We start from the raw sequence: 21,652 nt of genomic DNA, 5'->3' as shown, positions 1-21,652 counted from the left end.
GTATATCCATTTGGTGCCTATTATGTTGTGCTTTCGAGGATCGGGACGCTTGACCAGTTCCCATACATTATTCAGCTCAAACTGTTGAAGCTCGTCTTGCATAGCTTGAATCCATTCAGGTTCCATGAAGGCTTCTTCAACTTTCTTGGGTTCTGTTATTGAGACGAATGCGAAGTGCCCACATAAATTTGCTAGCTGAGTTGCCCTTGAACGAGTGAGTGGAACGGGTGCATTGATGCTATCAATTATTCTTTCAATCTGCACTTCATTGGCAATGCGAGGATGTACAGGGCGAGGATTTTGCTCTTGCTGATCATTGTCGTTGTTAGAAGGAATGTCTTCAGGATGAGCATTGTCTTCAGGTTGATCAGGTGCTGAGATGATAAGTTCTTCTTTAGGATGAGCTTCAAAAGGTATAATTTCTCCAGTTCCCATTAGCTTGATTGATTCACTGGATGGAACTTCATCTAGCACAATTGGCAGGTGCTCTCTTTGTGAACCGTTGGTCTCATCGAACCGCACATCCACTATTTCAACCACTTTGTAATGAAAGAGATTGAAGACTCTGTAGCAGTGCGAATCCTTTCCATATCCAAGCATAAAACCCTCATGTGCTTTTGGTGCAAACTTTGAGGTGTGATGTGGGTCCTTGATCCAGCACCTGGCGCCAAATACTCTGAAGTAACTGACATTTGGCTTCTTGCCAGTAAGGAGCTCATAAGATGTCTTGTTCAGAAGCTTGTGAAGATAAACACGATTGATTGTATGGCATGCAGTATCAATGGCTTCAGGACAGAATTTTCTTGGAGTCTTGTATTTATCTAGCATCGTTCTGGCCATCTCAATGAGTGTTCTGTTCTTGCGTTCAACGACCCCATTCTGCTGTGGTGTGTACGGGGCTGAGAATTCATGTGTGATGCCCAAAGTATCAAGATATGTATCAAGGCCAGTGTTCTTGAATTCAGTGCCATTATCACTTATGATATGCTTTATCTTGGCGCCATAGTTGTTCATTGCTCGATTGGCGAAGCGTCTGAAGACATCCTGCACTTCAGTGTTGTAAAGGATTATGTGCACCCAAGTACATCTAGAATAATCATCAACAATGACAAAGCCATAGAGACAAGCAGTAGTAGTAAGAGTTGAGTAATGAGTGGGACTGAAAAGATCCATGTGAAGCAGTTCGAAGGGTCGAGTAGTAGTCATGATTGTCTTTGAGGGATGTTTGGCCCTCGTCATCTTTCCTGCCTCACAGGCACCGCATAAGTGATCTTTCTTGAACTTGACGCCCTCAATGCCTATGACATGCTTCTTCTTTGCCAGGGTGTGGAGGTTCCTCATGCCGGCATGCCCAAGCCTCCGATGCCAGAGCCAGCATTCTGAAGCTTTTGCTAGAAGACATACGGCAAGTTGTGGTCCTGCTGAGAAATCTACCACGTACAAATCATCTTTTCGATACCCTTCAAATACTAGAGACTTGTTAGATTCCATTAGAACAGGGCAACGATATTTTACAAATATTACGATCATGTTTAAATCGCAAAGCATTGAGACAGACATTAAGTTGAAGCCAAGGGACTCAACAAGCATGACTTTATCCATGTGTTGATCCCTTGAGATTGCAACTCTACCTAGACCCAATACCTTACTTTTACCAGCGTCAGCAAATGTGATGTGGCTCTTGTCGGATGGACGTAAGGTTGAGTCCATAAGAAGGCTTCTTTTGCCAGTCATGTGATTCGTACACCCACTATCAATAATCCATTCTGAAGACATTGGTGTCGTACCCTACAGTGCAGTTAGGGGGATAGGCTTCACAAAGAGAATTGTGAAGCAAAAACATTTGACGAACCAGTGGGTTATGAAAGCTTAGATCCAAATTAGGACTAATAGGGAGAGTAGCAAGCGATTCAGGAACGAAGTACATAGTAAGACCATTCGGGCATTTGATCTTGCGCCCTACAAGATGTTTAAGGTCCCCAGCAATAGCGTCAGACGATTTTGGTTTTCTGCTGGAGACCTTTCACTGCAAAAGAGAGTTAAGCTTTCTTAGCCACCCACATCTTCAAGGGTGGCTTTGAAGCAATAAGTCTAAGTGCAGCATCTGAGAACTTTGGCTTTGGAGCCCTAGCAAACAGTCTTGCAGGCGGACAATAGTACTCATAAGAATAAGCAGAATAGTTCTTGGTCTTATGAACATGGCGGTTTGATGAACCGCTCTCATATTCATATGCTTGAGTATTGTTTCCCTGCAAAACATTTGCGTTAGTGCGACTCAGGTGAGTCCTCTGTCTGTATGAAGCCTTTGGACCGTATGAAGCCTTTGGTCTGAGGTTTGTCTTCTTCACGTGAGGTGTCATGATGACATTCACAGGAAGATTCTCCAGACACCTTTTAGGAACCCAGATCTTCTTCATAGGCGGACCATTCCTGCAGTTAGTACCAATGTACCTGGCAAACACTTCACCATTCTGATTCTTAAACAGTTTATAGTTTGCATCAAAGGATTCATCAATGATAATGGGTTTAGCACAAGTGAAGCCAGATAGATTGGATGGATCTGCTGAAGGTTCCTTTGCAGCAACCCACGTGGTTTTGGGGTACTGCTCAGGTTTCCAGTAAGAGCCATCAGCATTCATTTTCCTTACGAACCCAACACCCTCTTTCCTCGGGTTTCGGTTCAGAATCTGCTTTTTGAGGATATCACATAGTGTCTGATGCCCTTTAAGACTTTTGTACATCCCTGTTTCAAGCAATGTCTTCAACCTAGCATTCTCATCAGCAATAGCAGTGGTATCCTCAGCAGAGGGGTTAGTTACCACATCAACAGTTGAAGATATTGCAACATTAGTAGCAGTAGAACATTCAGCAACAGAAGTAGCATTGTCACACTCAATGCATTTAAGACATGGTGGTTCAAATCCTTCCTGAGCGGAACTGATCTGTTCGGCGCGAAGTGACTCATTTTCCTTTTGAAGATCTTCATGAGTCGCTCTCAATTTTTCAAGATCTTGCTTCCTTTGAAGATAATCATAGGAGAGCTTTTCATGAGTTGTTGAGAGCGTTTCATGACGACTTTCAAGTTCCTCATACTTAACGTGAAGATTTTTTATGTCTTCAATTAAGGACTCAGATCGAGTCATTTCAGCACCCAACAGATCATCGCTTTTGTCTAACAGTTTTTGAATATGTTCCATGGCTTTCTGTTGTTTAGTTGCAATTTTAGCAAGTGTTTTGTAGCTGGGTCTTGAACCACAATCAGAGTCATCGTCACTAGATGTTTGATAGTGGGTAGTGCGTGTGTTTACCTTGGCACCGCATGCCATGAAGCAGTAGGTAGGAGCAGAGTAGTCCTTCTCATTTGCATCGGTGTTGGTGATGAAGTCATTGTCTTCAGTGTTGAAGATGGACTTGGCAACGTATACTGTAGCCAGACTTGCAACGCCTGAATCGGACTCCTCCTCAGACTCCACCTCCGCCTCCTCAGAAGCGGATTCCTCCTCTGAATCCATTTCCTTGCCAACAAACGCACGTGCCTTGCCAGATGAGCTCTTCTTGTGTGATGAAGACTTTGAGGAAGACTTGGAAGAAGACTTTGAGTATTTCTTCTTCTTCTTGTCGTCAGAGTCATATTCTTTGCTCTTCTTCTTTTTGTTCTCATTGTCCTACTGTGGACACTCAGAGATGAAGTGGTCAGGTTTCTTGCACTTGTGACATGTTTTCTTCTTGTAGTCGTGAGCAGAAGCTTCATCATTCCTTGAGCTTGATCGGGAAGAATTTCTGAAACCTTTCTTCTTGGTGAATTTCTGGAACTTCTTCACAAGCATAGCAAGTTCCCTTCCAATGTCTTCAGGATCATCCGAACTACTATAAAATTCTTCTTCAGATGAGGAGACAGCTTTTGCCTTCAAGGCACGAGTTCATCCATAGTTTGGACCGTAGATATCTCTTTTCTCAGAAAGATGAAACTCATGTGTGTTGAGCCTCTCAAGTATGTCAGACGGATCGAGTGTCTTGAAATCAGGACGTTCTTGAATCATCAGGGCTAGGGTGTCAAACGAACTATCAAGTGATCTCAGTAGTGTCTTGTCGACTTCATGTTTGGTGATATCAGTAGCGCCGAGGGCTTGAAGCTCATTTGTGATGTCAGTGAGTCGGTCAAATGTGAGCTGGACATTCTCATTGTCATTTCGCTTGAAGCGGTTGTGAAGGACACTGATTCTCTGATCTCTCTAGGTTGAGACGCCTTCATTGACCTTGGAGAGCCAGTCCCAGACCAGCTTAGATGTTTCCAAAGCACTCACACGGCCATACTGTCCTTTGGTCAGATGACCACAGATGATATTCTTGGCAGTAGAGTCCAGTTGAACGAACTTCTTGACATCAGCAGTAGTGACACCTTCTCCAGCCTTGGGAACACCGTTCTTGACGACATACCATAGGTCGACGTCAATGGCTTCAAGATGCATGCGCATCTTATTCTTCCAGTAGGGATATTCAGTTCCATCGAAGACGGGGCACGCAACGGAGACTTTAATTATCCCTGCAGTCGACATAGCTAAAACTCCAGGTGGTTAAACCGAATCACACAGAACAAGGGAGCACCTCGCTTTGATACCAATTGAAAGTGCGTTATATCGACTAGAGGGGGGTGAATAGGCGATTTTTATGAAAGTCTTCAAAACATGGAAGTTATGAAGACAAACGATAGAAATAAACCTATTACCCTGCAGCGGAAGGTAGACTACACTAGGCAAGCCATAGTCAAGTATTCAATAGAGTGAAGGCACAATGACTAATAGCAGCAATGTAGTAAGGATCAGGTAGGAAGATATTGTGAAGCCACACAGAACACGTAGTCACTCAGTGAAGACAAAAGATAGTACGAACATACAATGACTTCACAAGGAGTAACAGTTAGTAAAGGGAAGGGGAGATGAAACCAGTGACTCGCTGAAGACAATGATTTGTTGGACCAGTTCCAGTTGCTGTGACAACTGTACGTCTGGTTAGGGCGGCAGGTATTTAAACCTTAGGACACACAGTCCCGGACACCCAGTCCTGAACACACAGCTCAGGACACCCAGTCCTCACCGTATTCCCCTTGAGCTAAGGTCACACAGACCTCGCCCAATCACTCTGGTAAGTCTTCAAGGTAGACTCCCAAACCTTCACAGACTTCGTTCACCGGCAATCCACAATGTCTCTTGGATGCTCAGAACGCGACGCCTAACCGGCTGGAGGATGCACAGTCCTCAAGTGTAATAAGTCTTCAGATCACACAGACAAGAAAACTTAAGTGATGCCTAATTCTCTTTGGCTCTGGGTGGTTAGGGCTTTATCCTCGCAAGGAATTCTCTCTCAAAGGCTTCGAGGTGGGTTGCTCTCAAATGACAAAAGCCGTACTCTAAATCTGAGCAGCCAACAGTTTATGGTTGTAGGGGGTGGGCTATTTATAACCACTTGGCAACCCGACCTAATTTGTCCGAAATGACCCTAGGTCACTAAGGAACTGACACGTGTTCCAACGGTCAGATTTCAAACTCACACGGCAACTTTACTTGGGCTTCAAGCAAAGCTGACTTTCCCGACTCTGGACAAGATTCGCTCTCAAAGTCTTCACTCGAAGACATAGGTTTTGTTTAAGCATCACTTCAGTCATTCTGACTGGTTCTCTTGGACCCCACTTAATAGTACGGTGGTTCCTATGACTCAACACAGAAGAAAGAGAACTACGAAAGATCTAAGTCTTCGAGCTCCATAGGCTTCATGTGGTGTCTTCTCTTGTCATAGTCTTCAATGTGAATATCTTCATATACCACCTTTGACTTCAATGTCTTCATACATTTTTAGAGGTCATCTCTGGTAGGAAAACCGAATCAATGAGGGACCTCTACCTATGTTATCCTGCAATTCTCACAAACACATTAGTCCCTCAACTAGGTTTGTCGTCAATACTCCAAAACCAACTAGGGGTGGCACTAGATGCACTTACAAAAGGTTACCATTCCGGTGCAACAAGACTAAGACCAACAGAGTGGCAAGACGGAGGTCACCGTGGAGCCCAAGACGGCGTCATCACCAGAGCTTTTGGCAGCCGAAGACCACCTTTGGTCAGGATAACTTGTACTAGATGTTCCCCTTCAAAATGGCCAATTGTTGGCGCCCTTCCCTCTCATTATTTGGGGAGAGGCCCATGGCCTCTATAAATAGAGCTAGCCACCACAGAAGGAAGGAGACACCGAGGGGGAATGAAAGAGACGGCTAGAGATCTGATAGAACCCTAGCAGAGAAAGAGAGAGAGGCGACTGAACTCATCCAAGCAGTTCATCGCACCAGCTCAAGAACACATCTTGCGAGGCTGTTCTTCCCTTGTACTGTTCATCATCAGCCCCCGAGGCAATCCACCACACCACACACTGGAGTAGGGTATTACACCACAATGGTGGCCCGAACTAGTATAAACCTCGTGCCCCTTGTGTTGTTTGTTGTTTCCAGCTTAGATCATGCGAGGAGATTGGACGTAGATCGGTAGGGGAGAGATGTCCGCGCGCACCCCAGTGTTCGAACCTTAAGGGTCTGCCAGAACCCGAAATCCGACAACGGTTGGATGGCGTAATTTGTGGGTCGTCGGTCGGTCTGCGGCCGACTCGGGCGGCGTGGTGGGACAAAAAAAGCACAGCTCGTGTGAGCTCGTCTCCAATGCGTGCGCTGGAGGATGCAGGAGCATCCGAGCTCTTCCTCGTTCATTGGTGGCAAAGGCACGGATGGACAAAAGGGTCACCAATATTTTGGCTACCCCGGGCAAGATCCAGACAGCCCCTCCCAGCCCCACCCCTCCTAGAACATTCAAATCCCTCGTTCGCCATGAAATTTTGTCATGTGTTGTTTTCATGGACTAGCAAGATGCATGTGCATTGCATGGAACATCAAGATGCATTTCTTTACAAAACACCTGTTGTGATTGACCCATGCAGGTGTCTTGAGAATTTTGTCGAAAAACTTGTGGTCGGACTGGTATCTTGAGAATTTTGTTGTAATCCCATGTGCAAAAACTAATGATATCTTGAGAATTTTGTCGAAAAAATGGTATCTTGAGAATTTCATCGAAAAATGATATCTCGAGAAAGATGATATATAAGGTGAGGAGCAGTGGGGCGTGGTTGTCACTAGTGGTCGGACTGGGCGGGGGCATGGGGATGGATGACGCCGGGAGGCGGCAGCGGCCACCATGCTAGATTGTTCCAGAGACTTCCTTTTTTAATTGGTCAACAATGAGGTTGTGGGAGATAAGGATGAACGAGGCAAGGCCTTATCTGTAAATGTGGAGAGAGCTGCGGGTATCTTTTTTAAAATTGTCATAGTTTGCTTTCTATCCGCCAGATATAGATCAGACGATCTATATTTCAAGATGGCAGGCACACCATCATCACCAACTCAGTTTTTTATAAGAGTAAAGATATTTTGCCGTGTGAAAACAAATTTAAATATGAATGAATAATTGGTGTCAGTGGTCTTCTGCTGGGAGCCCAGGACACAGTTGGATGGCCTCATAGTAGTAGTGTAGAGTACTACTAGTACTACTAGATAGTGAGTGCTTACTACTATATCTACATAGTAATTGCAACACATGCATGTGTTAGCAGTATAATGACCACGTATGGATTTGATGGTAAGATTTGTGTAAGTTGGATGTCATATTATTGCTCTAACATGTGGTCAAAGTTAGCCTCCAAAATGCATTTTATACCCTATATGGATTGAGGGAGTACATGCATTGCCGAGGTTTCTCTTAATCCTTGCGTGCAACGTTTTTATTGAAGCTTGAAATGTGAACATGTGAATGGGAGGGACTACTACAACCCTTCCAAAAGAACTGTAGTACTAATGGTATCGTACTCCCTCCGTTCACCATCTCACATGCTCAGTTTTTTCATTTGATAAGAGGCAAACCATGTGGGGCCTACCTTAGAGGCAAGGCTCTATACACTAGAGATGCTCTGTACGTATTATTTTTGATGTGTCCTGTCAACTCGCAGAACGAGGAGAAACTTGCTTAGTACGTCGTCTCCCCCGCCCACGGGTGCGGTGGCTCGCAGAGTCACATGGCGAGGAGAAGCTTGCTTACTACACCTACACCCGCTCCCTGGCCCACGCGCGCGGTGGCTCGCAGGAGGAGGGGAAAAGTTGACTACTACCTTTGTTTACTCCTCGTCCCTACCTTGGTTAGAGAGATTATCATATTGTTTGAAATATGTCTTTTAGTAGTAGGAGTAGTACAGTGGTACATAGGAGTAGTACTACAACAATTTCCTTGGAGTCAATGATGCAGCAAGCTACCCTAGGCTATGTTACTACTCCCTCTTTTCAGGTTTATGGTTCAATTTCAAAATCACTCCAACCAAGGTAGACGGTGAGTGGTGGAATTAATTTCGTAGTTTGCATAGGTAATTAGTACACTCTTTTTCTCAAGGAGTTATGTTTACCGATGCATTAATTACAACGAATGCATGCATGACCACTAAATTTCCATGAACTTCTACATGCATTGGTAAGTTTTCTCTTGATACTGCTTGCATCGGGTGATTTAATGCACCTCGAAATCCAAACATGTGATGGTACTAGTAGTAGCATTGAGACTTATAAAACAGAAAAATGAATCTTTTAGATGAGCCCTATAAACGGGAAAGGAGGGAGTAGTAAGTAGAACTACCTCCATGGTGGGTACATACTCCATAAAATCAGATTTTCCCAAAACTAAGTCGGTCATCCTTTATTTTCTTGTTTCCCTTCCTGCCTCGTTGCCTCGAACAAACTACGCCAAACTCCCCTGCCTGCCGCGTGGGAAAAGACCCGCCCTCGCCTTTTTTAGTCTGGGGTTGTACTGATGGATCTTGCGAACAGCAAAAACCAAGCCGTGTCTAGTACTCCTCCGTCGATGCTTGCTTTCATGAATTCTGTACTTCCTCTCGACAACATGTGGTACATATAGAAACCGGGTCGACGTGTCATGCACCAAATAAAAGTGCAGAACAGCAGGGTCGACGTGTCATGCACCGCAGCAAGGAAGTGCAACCTTATTATGCGTAAAATAATGATTCCTCCACCTGACAGCAAGGACCCACCGGACGGGCCATCGTATTTCATGAAAAAACGTTTCTCCCCCAACTGCTAGGACCCACCAGCTACATCTTCGCACGCAAGGAAGTGCCTCCTTGTCCTCCCTGACAGTCGGGACCCACCTGGTCGAAGCGTACGTAGTGTTGTCACTCTGTTCGCGAACGTGTACGTACATACTGGTCGATCGGTGGCCGAGTAAGGAAGGGAACGTGTTGTAGTAGAGGCGCGGACGTAGCATGTACACGTATGTATAGCCAGGGTGCAAGAAAGTAAATACGGCCACATACGTACAAACGGGGTGGGGTCTCAAACGCCTACTCGCGCATACGTACGGCCAGGGCTCGTGTATATGGCTGGGTCCGAACGGAGAAACTGCGTCGTCGTGTTCATCGGGAGGCATCGGAATGTGTCATGTTCAACGGGAGCCAACCGGCTTGGACGGAACAGCCGAAACGAGACCTGGCGTACCGCAGAACGGAGGAAACTGCATTGTGTTTGACCGCCTATGGTCGAAATGGGATCCTATTCAGTGGGAGGGGTGTGGCATACTGCAAAACGGAGGAAATGGACTTCTCTTCGATCTCCTACGGTCAAAACGGGGTCCTGTTGATCGGGAGGGGTGTGGCATACCGCAAAACAAAGGAAATGGACTTCTCTTCGACCTCCTACCATCGAAACAGGGGCCCTGCTCATCGGGAGGGGTGTGGCGTACCGCAAAACGGGACTCCACGTGCTACTGTTCATCCACCATCTACTGCCTCGCTCCAGCCTCCATGGGCTACTGTTCATCCACCGTGGACCTCCTCCATCCTCCACCTGCGACTGTTCATCCACAGCTTCTTCCTCCTGCCTCCACCAGCAACTGTTCATCCACGGGCTCCTGTTCATCCAGCCTCCACCGCTCCTGCACCGGCTATTGTCAACCAGCCCTCTCCACGGGGTCCTGTTCAACCACCCCTCCACGGGCTATTGTTCATCTCGCCCTCGACCAGCTACTGTTCAACCAGCCCTCCACGGGGTCCTGTTCATCCAGCCCTCCACGGGTCCTATTCATCCACCCCCAACCAGCTCGATCGGGGTCTTGTTCATCTAGCGGCAACGGCCTCTACAACCACGGGGTCCTATTCATCCAACCCCCATCGGGAGCTATTCATCCAACCCCCAACAACGCTCACTGTTCATCAAGAGGCAGCAGGTTCGATCAGCTTCAATTAGCATCAGTAGCGAAGGAATCGGTCGATCGGGTTCAGTTAACAGCCAAATCGATCGATCGCTCGGGTTTAGTAACGCATAGTCTGTAGTGCAATCGCTGGGGTTCAATAGGCGAACGCCTTGCTCGGGTTCAGTTAGAGCCCAACGCCTCGCACCCATGCGTGTACATGTATAAAAGAAACACATATGGCTCGGCCCCGACCACCCACCGTAACCGGGAACTCCCCGATATTTTCCTCACCCTCACTTCTACCATGGGTTTTCCGTCATGGACGACCCAAAGATGTCATGCAGCTGCGTCTCCGGCCCGCCTAGGAAGAAAAGCCCATTATCTGTCATGATTTTTTGTCAGAGAAGTAGGAGCCCACCACATCTATAAAGATACCAGGTTTTGTCACAACTATCGTCATAGAAGTTTCATAAGCATGATAGGAAAAAATTCGTTCGGCCCAAAATGTCACGGATGTGTCTTTTTTTGTAGTGAACCACCGATGCAACATTGAACAAGTGCACATCGCGCACCCTACCGTAGGCGAGTCGATGGTGAGGCATCGCCAGAAAAGGAAGGGCAAAGGGGTAGCCGAAGAACAGGAAGTCCACCATCTCAAGCACGGCATCAGCAAGGGCAGGTCGCACCAGGGGAATCCACAATTTTCTCGCGAAGCAGGACATCCCAAGTATGCACCCGCGCCATGGACAATAGCCAGGCGAAGAACTTCACATGAGACGGAGCGACATAGCTCCATAGAAAGCCCTAAGAAGGCAAAGCGACCCCTCCAAACCGCAACAGTCCATATGCCCTGCGGGAGGAGAACACCCCATCAGGAGCATTGCAGAGCGTGACCTGTCATACATCCTCCACGTCGGACATGGGACAGTCGTGCATCAGCTCGAGAACCACCTCCGGCTCACGGGAGGCCAGGCGGGTCAGGCGAGGGACGAGCAGCGCCTACAGACCCACTGTCCGGACTTGCAGCACCATAGCCTCAGGGTGATTTGCACGCTAGAACAAGGCGGGGAAGGCGCAAACCAAAGGGCCAAGAGGCAGCCAATAATCATGCTATAATGAGGTATTCGCGCTGGAGCCCATCGAGACCCGCGTGATCCCCGGGTACAGGGGAGGAGGGCCTTCAACCCTCATGAGCGGATGCCACGAGGAGTTGAGGCACCGGCGGCCAGTGTGAGTCCCCGGCTAGATCGCCCCAAATCCACCCATACCACCTAGAGGGGGTGTAGCCTGCAGTCAATGAAGCATTTTTAGCAAGAGGCAGTCATTCTACGTGGCCAGATCATGCACGCCCGGGCCTCCTTCCGCCCTAGAGCGGCAAAACCGACCCCAAGCAATGAGACACTACGCCCCTGAAGCCCTACCTGCCACATTCCACAGAAACGCCCGCCGACGAGTATCCTGGTCTGTTACCAACTTCGAAGGCAACTTTATGGCAGACATGGCATAGAATGGGATTGCATCGAGGACGGTGTTGATCAGCACCAGCCTGTTGGGGAACGTTGCAGAAAACAAAAAATTTCCTACGGTTTCACCAAGATCCATCTATGAGTTCATTTAGCAACGAGTGATCGGATGTATCTACGTACCTTTGTAGATTGCGAGCGGAAGCGTTCAAAGAACGGGGATGAGGTAGTCGAACACGACGTGATCCAAATCAGCGGAGATCCTAGCACCGAACGGACGGCACCTCTGCGTTCAACACACGTACGGTCAGCGTAACGTATCCTTCTTCTTGATCCAGCCAGAGAGGTTGAGGAAGATGGCTCCAGCAGCAGCACGACGGCGTGGTGGTGATGGAGCTGCAGTACTCCGTCAGGGCTTCGCCAAGCGCTATGGAGGAGGAGGAGGTGTTGGAGAGGGAGAAGTAGGCAACCAAAGGCATGGATGAAAAGCCCTCCTTCCCCCACTATATATAGGAGGGCCAAGGGGGGGGCGCCGGCCCTAGGAGATCCAATCTCCTAGGGGGGTGCGACCAAGGGGGAGGAATCCTTCCTCCCCAAGGCACCTAGGAGGTGCCTTCCCCTCCTAGGACTCTTCCTCCTTGAAACCCTAGGCGCATGGGCCTCTTGGAGCTGGTTCCCTTGGCCCATGTAGGCCAAGGCGCACCCCCTACAGCCCATGTGGCCCCCCGGGACAGGTGGCCCCCACCCGGTGGACCCCCGAGACCCCTCCGGTGGTCCCGGTACAATACCGATGACCCCGAAACTTGTCCCGATGGCCGAAACAGGACTTCCCATATATAAATCTTTACCTCCGGACCATTCTGGAACTCCTCGTGACGTCCGGGATCTCATCCGGGACTCCGAACAACATTCGGGTTACTGCATATACATATCCCTACAACCCTAGCCTCACCGAACCTTAAGTGTGTAGACCCTACGGGTTCGGGAGACATGCAGACATGACCGAGACGACTCTCCGGTCAATAACCAACAGCGGGATCTGGATACCCATGTTGGCTCCCACATGCTCCACGATGATCTCATCGGATGAACCACGATGTCGAGGATTCAAGCAACCCCGTATGCAATTCCCTTTGTCAATCAATATGTTACTTGCCCGAGATTCGATCGTCGGTATCCCAATACCTCGTTCAATCTCGTTACCGGCAAGTCACTTTACTCGTACCGTAATGCATGATCCCGTGACCAGACACTTGGTCACTTTGAGCTCATTATGATGATGCATTACCGAGTGGGCCCAGTGATACCTCTCCGTCATACGGAGTGACAAATCCCCAGTCTTGATCCGTGTCAACCCAACAGACACTTTCGGAGATACCCGTAGTCTACCTTTATAGTCACCCAGTTACGTTGTGACGTTTGGTATACCCAAAGCACTCCTACGGTATCCGGGAGTTACACGATGTCATGGTCTAAGGAAAAGATACTTTGACATTGGAAAAACCTAGCAAACGAACTATACGATCTTATGCTATGTTTAGGATTGGGTCTTGTCCATCACATCATTCTCCTAATGATGTGATCTCGTTATCAATGACATCCAATGTCCATAGTCAGGAAACCATGACCATCTGTTGATCAACGAGCTAGTCAACTAGAGGCTTACTAGGGACATGTTGGTGTCTATTATTCACACATGTATTACGATTTCCGGATAATACAATTATAGCATGAATAAAGACAATTATCATGAACAAGGAAATATAATAATAATGCTTTTATTATTGCCTCTAGGGCATATTTCCAACAGTCTCCCACTTGCACTAGAGTCAATAATCTAGTTACATTGTGATGAATCGAACACCCATGGAATTCTGGTGTTGATCATGTTTTGCTCTAGGGAGAGGTTTAGTCAATGGATCCGCTACATTCAGGTCCGTATGTACTTTACAAATCTCTATGTCTCCATCTTGAAAATTTTCACGAATGGAGTTGAAGCGACGCTTGATGTGCCTTGTCTTCTTGTGAAACCTGGGCTCCTTGGCAAGAGCAATAGCTCCAGTGTTGTCACAGAAGAGCTTGATCGGCCCCGACGCATTGGGTATGACTCCTAGGTCGGTGATGAACTCCTTCACCCATATTGCTTCATGTGCTACCTCCGAGGCTGCCATGTACTCCGCTTCACATGTAGATCCCGCCACGACGCTCTGCTTACAACTGCACCAGCTTACTGCCCCACCATTCAAAATATACACGTATCCGGTCTATGACTTAGAGTCATCCAGATCTGTGTCGAAGCTAGCGTCGACGTAACCCTTTACGACGAGCTCTTCGTCACCTCCATAAACGAGAAACATTTCCTTAGTCCTTTTCAGGTACTTCAGGATATTCTTGACCACTGTCCAGTGTTCCTTGCCGGGATTACTTTGGTACCTTCCTACCAAAATTACAGCAAGGTTTACATCAGGTCTGGTACACAGCATGGCATACATAATAGAACCTATGGCTGAGGCATAGGGGATGACACTCATCTCTTCTATATCTTCTGCCGTGGTCGGACATTGAGCTGAGCTCAATTTCACACCTTGCAGCACAGGCAAGAACCCCTTCTTAGACTGATCCATATTGAACTTCTTCAATATCTTATCAAGGTATGTGCTTTGTGAAAGACCTATGAGGTGTCTCGATCTATCTCTATAGATCTTGATTCCTAATATATAAGCAGCTTCTCCAAGGTCCTTCATTGAAAAACTCTTATTCAAGTAGGCCTTAATGCTGTCCAAGAGTTCTATATCATTTCCCATCAAAAGTATGTCATCTACATATAATACGAGAAATGCTACAGAGCTCCCACTCACTTTCTTGTAAACGCAGGCTTCTCCATAAGTCTGCGTAAACCCAAACGCTTTGATCATCTCATCAAAGCAAATGTTCCAACTCCGAGATGCTTGCACCAGCCCATAAATCTAGCGTTGGAGCTTGCATACCTTGTCAGCATTCTTAGGATCGACAAAACCTTCCGGCTGCATCATATACAATTCTTCCTTAAGGAAACCATTAAGGAATGCCGTTTTGACGTCCATTTGCCATATTTCATAATCATAGAATGCGGCAATTGCTAACATGATTCGGACGGACTTTAGCTTCGCTACCGGTGAGAAAGTCTCATCGTAGTCAACCCCTTGAACTTGTCGATAACCCTTAGCGACAAGCCGAGCTTTATAGATGGTCACATTACCATCCGCGTCTGTCTTCTTCTTAAAGATCCATTTATTTTCTATGGCTCGCCGCTCAACGGGCAAGTCAGTCAAAGTCCATACTTCGTTTTCATACATGGATCCTATCTCGGATTTCATGGCTTCTAGCCATTTGTCGGAATCCGGGCCCGCCATCGCTTCTTCATAGTTCGAAGGTTCACCGTTGCCTAACAACATGATTTCCAAGACAGGGTTGCTGTACCACTCTAGTGCGGAACGTGTCCTTGTGGACCTTCGAATTTCAGTAGGAGCTTGATCAGAAGTATCTTGATCATCATCAATAACTTCCTCTCTAGTAGGTGCAGGCACCTCAAGAACATTTTCTTGAGTTGTGCCATTTTCCGGTTCAAGAGGTAACACTTCATCAAGTTCTACTTTCCTCCCACTTACTTCTTTCGAGAGAAACTCTTTCTCTAGAAAGAATCCATTCTTGGCAACAAAGATCTTGCCTTCGGATCTGAGGTAGAAGGTATACCCAACAGTTTCTTTAGGGTATCCTATGAAGACACATTTTTCCGACTTGGGTTCGAGCTTTTCAGGTTGAAGTTTCTTGACATAAGCATCGCATCCCCAAACTTTTAGAAACGACAGCTTAGGTTTCTTCCCAAACCATAATTCAAATGGTGTCGTCTCAACGGATTTCGACGGAGCCCTATTTAAAGTGAATGCGGCAGTCTCTAAAGCATAGCCCCAAAAAGATAGCGGTAAATCGGTAAGAGACATCATAGATCGTACCATATCTAATACAGTGCGATTACGACGTTCGGACACACCATTACGCTGAGGTGTTCCAGGCGGCGTGAGTTGTGAAACTATTCCACATTTTCTTAAGTGTGTGCCAAATTCGTGACTCAAGTATTCTCCTCCACGATCTGATCGTAGAAACTTGATTTTCCTGTCACATTGATTCTCAACCTCACTCTGAAATTCCTTGAACTTTTCAAAGGTTTCAGACTTGTGTTTCATTAAGTAGAAATACCCATATCTACTTAAATCATCAGTGAGGGTGAGAACATAACGATAGCCACCGCGAGCCTCAACACTCATTGGACCGCACACATCAGTATGTATGATTTCCAATAAGCTGGTTGCTCGCTCCATTGTTCCTGAGAACAGAGTCTTGGTCATCTTACCCATGAGGCATGGTTCGCATGTGTCAAATGATTCGTAATCAAGAGACTCTAAAAGTCCATCTGCATGGAGCTTCTTCATGCGTTTGACACCAATGTGACCAAGGCGGCAGTGCCACAAGTATGTGGGACTATCATTATCAACTTTACATCTTTTGGTACTCACACTATGAATATGTGTAGCATTACGCTCGAGATTCATTAAGAATAAACCATTCACCATAGTAGCATGACCATAAAACATATCTCTCATATAAATAGAACAACCATTATTCTCGGATTTAAATGTGTAGCCATCTCGAATTAAATGAGATCCCGATACAATGTTCATGCTCAAAGCTGGCACTAAATAACAATTATTAAGGTTTAAAACTAATCCCGAAGGTAAATGTAGAGGTAGCGTGCCGACGGCGATCACATTGACCTTGGAACCATTCCCGACGCGCATCGTCACCTCGTCCTTTGCCAGTCTCCGCTTATTCCGCAGCCCCTGCTTTGAGTTACAAATGTGAGCAACTGCACCGGTATCAAATACCCAGGAGCTACTACGGGTACTAGTAAGGTACACATCAATTACATGTATATCATATATACCTTTTGTTTTGCCGGCCTTCTTGTCCGCTAAGTATTTGGGGCAGTTCCGCTTCCAGTGACCACTTCCCTTGCAATAAAAGCACTCAGTCTCGGGCTTGGGTCCATTCTTTGGCTTCTTCCCAGCAGCTTTCTTGCCGGGTGCGGCAACTCCTTTGCCGTCCTTCTTGAACTTCTTTTTACCCTTGCCCTTCTTGAACTTAGTGGTTTTATTGACCATCAACACTTGATGTTCCTTCTTGACTTCTACCTCTGCTGATTTCAGCATAGCAAATACTTCAGGAATGGTCTTTTCCATCCCCTGCATATTGAAGTTCATCACAAAGCTCTTGTAGCTCGGTGGAAGCGACTGAAGGATTCTGTCAATGACCGCGTCATCCGGGAGATTAACTCCCAGCTGAGTCAAGCGGTTATGTAACCCAGACATAGTGAGTATGTGCTCACTGACAGAGCTATTTTCCTCCATCTTACAGCTGAAGAATTTGTCGGAGACTTCATATCTCTCGACCCGGGCATGAGCTTGGAAAACCATTTTCAGCTCTTCGAACATCTCATATGCTCCATGTCTCTCAAAACGCTTTTGGAGCCCCGGCTCTAGGCTGTAAAGCATGCCGCACTGAACGAGGGAGTAGTCATCGGTACGTGCCTGCCAAGCATTCATAACGTCTTGTTCTGCAGGGAGAACAGGTGCGTCACCCAGCGGTGCTTGTAGGACATAATCTTTCTTGGCAGCTATGAGGATGATCCTCAGGTTCCGGACCCAGTCCGTATAGTTGCTGCCATCGTCTTTCAGCTTGGTTTTCTCTAGGAACGCGTTGAAGTTGAGGACTACGTTGGCCATTTGATCTACAAGACATATTGTAAAGATTTTAGACTAAGTTCATGATAATTAAGTTCATCTAATCAAATTATACAATGAACTCCCACTTAGATAGACATCCCTCTTCTAGTCATCTAAGTATAACATGATCCGAGTCAACTAGGCCGTGTCCGATCATCACATGAGACGGACTAGTCAATGTCGGTGAACATCTTCATGTTGATCGTATCTTCTATACGACTCATGCTCGACCTTTCTGTCTTCTGTGTTCCGAGGCCATGTCTATACACATGCTAGGCTCGTCAAGTCAACCTAAGTGTTTGCATGTGTAAATCTGTCTTACACCCGTTGTATGTGAACGTTTTGAATCAAACACCCGATCATCACGTGGTGCATTGAAACAACGAACTGTCGCAATGGTGCACAGTTAGGGGGAACACCTTCTTGAAATTATTATGAGGGATCATCTTATTTACTACCGTCGTTCTAAGTAAACAAGATGCAAAACATGATAAACATCAAATGCAATCAAATAATAATAGTGACATGATATGGCCAATATCACATAGCTCATTTGATCTCCATCTTGGGGCTCCATGATCATCTTGTCACCAGCTTGACACCATGATCTCCATCATCATGATCCCCATCATCGTGTCTTCATGAAGTTGCTCGCCAACTATTACTTCTACTACTATGGCTAACTCGTTTAGCAATAAAGTAAAGTAATTTACATGGCGTTTCTCAATGACACGCAGGTCATACAAAAAATAAAGACAACTCCTATGGCTCCTGCCGGTTGTCATACTCATCGACATGCAAGTCGTGATTCCTATTACAATAGCATGAACATCTCATACATCACATATAGATCATTCATCATTCATCACAACTTTGGCCATATCATATCACAAAGCACTTGCTGCAAAAACAAGTTAGACGTCCTCTAATTGTTGTTGCAAGTTTTACGTGGCTGAAGTAGGGTCTAGCAAGAACGTTTTCTTTCCTACGTGAAAGCCACAACGTGATTTGTCAACTTCTATTTACCCTTCATAAGGACCCTTTTCATCGAATCCGCTCCAACTAAAATAGGAGAGACAGACACCCGCCAGCCACCTTATGCAACTAGTGCATGTTAGTCGGTGGAACCGGTCTCACGTAAGCGTACGTGTAAGGTTGGTCCGGGCCGCTTCATCCCACAATACCGTTGAAGCAAGATAAGACTAGTAGCGGCAAGAAAGTTGACAACATGTACGCCCACAACAAATTGTGTTCTACTCGCACAAGAAGAACTACGCATAGACCTAGCTCATGATGCCACTGTTGGGGAACGTTGCAGAAAACAAAATTTTCCTACGGTTTCACCAAGATCCATCTATGAGTTCATCTAGCAACGAGTGATCGGATGTATCTACATACCTTTGTAGATCGCGAGCGGAAGCGTTCAAAGAACGGGGATGAGGTAGTCGAACACGACGTGATCCAAATCACCGGAGATCCTAGCACCGAACGGACGGCACCTCCGCGTTCAACACACGTACGGTCAGCGTAATGTCTCCTTCTTCTTGATCCAGCAAGAGGGAAGAAGAGGTTGAGGAAGATGGCTCCAGCAGCAGCACGACGGCGTGGTGGTGATGGAGCTGCAGTACTCCATAAGGGCTTCGCCAAGCGCTATGGAGGAGGAGGAGGTGTTGGAGAGGGAGAAGTAGGCAACCAAAGGCGTGGATGAAAAGCCCTCCTTCCCCCACTATATATAGGAGGGCCAAGGGGGGCGCCGGCCCTAGGAGATCCAATCTCCTAGGGGGTGCGGCTAAGGGGGAGGAATCCTTCCTCCCCAAGGCACCTAGGAGGTGCCTTCCCCTCCTAGGATTCTTCCTCCTTGAAACCCTAGGCGCATGGGCCTCTTGGGGCTGGTGCCCTTGGCCCATGTAGGCCAAGGCGCACCCCCTACAGCCCATGTGGCCCCCCGGGACAGGTGGCCCCCACCCGGTGGACCCCCGAGACCCCTCCGGTGGTCCCGGTACAATACCGATGACCCCGAAACTTGTCCCGATGGCCGAAACAGGACTTCCCATATATAAATCTTTACCTCCGGACCATTCCGGAACTCCTCGTGACGTCCAGGATCTCATCCGGGACTCCGAACAACATTCGGGTTATTGCATATACATATCCCTACAACCCTAGCGTCACCGAACCTTAAGTGTGTAGACCCTACGGGTTCAGGAGACATGCAGACATGACCGAGACGACTCTCTGGTCAATAACCAACAGCGGGATCTGGATACCCATGTTGGCTCCCACATGCTCCACGATGATCTCATCGGATGAACCACGATGTCGAGGATTCAAGCAACCCCGTATGCAATTCCCTTTGTCAATCAATATGTTACTTGCCCGAGATTCGATCGTCGGTATCCCAATACCTCGTTCAATCTCGTTACTGGCAAGTCACTTTACTCGTACCGTAATGCATGATCCCGTGACCATACACTTGGTCACTTTGAGCTCATAATGATGATGCATTACCGAGTGGGCCCAGTGATACCTCTCCGTCATACGGAGTGACAAATCCCAGTCTTGATCCGTGTCAACCCAACAGACACTTTCGGAGATACCCGTAGTCTACCTTTATAGTCACCCAGTTACGTTGTGACGTTTGGTATACCCAAAGCACTCCTACGGTATCCGGGAGTTACACGATGTCATGGTCTAAGGAAAAGATACTTTGACATTGGAAAAGCCTAGCAAACGAACTATACGATCTTATGCTATGTTTAGGATTGGGTCTTGTCCATCACATCATTCTCCTAATGATGTGATCTCGTTATCAATGACATCCAATGTCCATAGTCAGGAAACCATGACCATATGTTGATCAATGAGCTAGTCAACTAGAGGCTTACTAGGGACATGTTGGTGTCTATTATTCACACATGTATTACAATTTCTGGATAATACAATTATAGCATGAATAAAGACAATTATCATGAACAAGGAAATATAATAATAATCCTGTATTATTGCCTCTAGGGCATATTTCCAACATGGCCGCCTCGCGGGCGAGAGGAGGTGAGCTCACCACCCGGCCAGGTAGCGGTCAACCTTGGCAATCATCGGAGCAAAGTCCTTGAGCTTGAGCTTATCACAAGACAGCGGGAGCCCAAGGTAATTCTGAGGAAAGCTCCCCACGCCGCCACCACCTCGACCGTCACCCCAGCGGTGACATGGATCCAAACAAGGGTGTTCTTGTGGAAGTTGGTGACGAGCCCGGTGGCTGCGGCGAACAGGTCTAGGACGACCCGGAGGCGCACGACAGCCATGGGGTCGGCCCGCATGATGATGAGAGTGTCGTCGGCATACTAGAGCATGACCGACGATGCCCCTTCTAGGATAGGGTGTGACAGGGGCCCATCTTGACAGATCATGCATTAGAGGACATCCTCCACCAGGAGGAAAAAGTAAGGCGAGCTCGGGTCGCCTTGCCGAAGCCCACCCTGCACATCAAAGCACCTCCCCGGCACGCCATTGAGGAGGACAGAAGATCATGAGGATCAGAAGATGAGGTCCATCCAATTACACCATAGTGCCGGGAACCCGCGAGCCAGCATGATCCTCTGGAGACTGGACCAGTTGATGGAGTCGAATGTTTTTGCAAAGTCGAGTTTGAAGATGAGGGTTGGCGTAGACCGGGCGAGGCAGCACTGGACGAGCTCGGCCGCGTAGGTGAAGTTCTTGGAGATACTCCATCTGGCCAGGAAGCCGGAGTAGTTCTCGTTAATAAGGCCGACAATTTTTTTCTACAGCCTCGTTGTAAGCCCTTGGTAGAGAATTTTGATGTCCCCATACTGTAAGGAAACCTGGTGGAAGTCGCTGTGTGCAAGCAAAAGGATGATGTAGGCCCGGTTGATTCCATCAAGCCGCACGGTCAGGTCATGTAGGTCGTCGAATAAAGCCTGGATGGGCAGCTCGACCGCAGTCCATGAGGCCTGATAGAACACGTTGCCCAAGACGTCTAGGCCAGGGGCACTAGCCCGGTCTAGTTGGTCCATCGTTGCCTTAATCTTCACCCTATAGAAAGGGCCACGAGCTGCGCCCCATCAACCCTT

Source organism: Triticum urartu, chromosome 2, assembly GCF_003073215.2.
Source record: "Triticum urartu cultivar G1812 chromosome 2, Tu2.1, whole genome shotgun sequence".
NCBI lineage: Eukaryota > Viridiplantae > Streptophyta > Magnoliopsida > Poales > Poaceae > Triticum > Triticum urartu.
Note: the sequence above shows the minus strand (reverse complement) of the source record.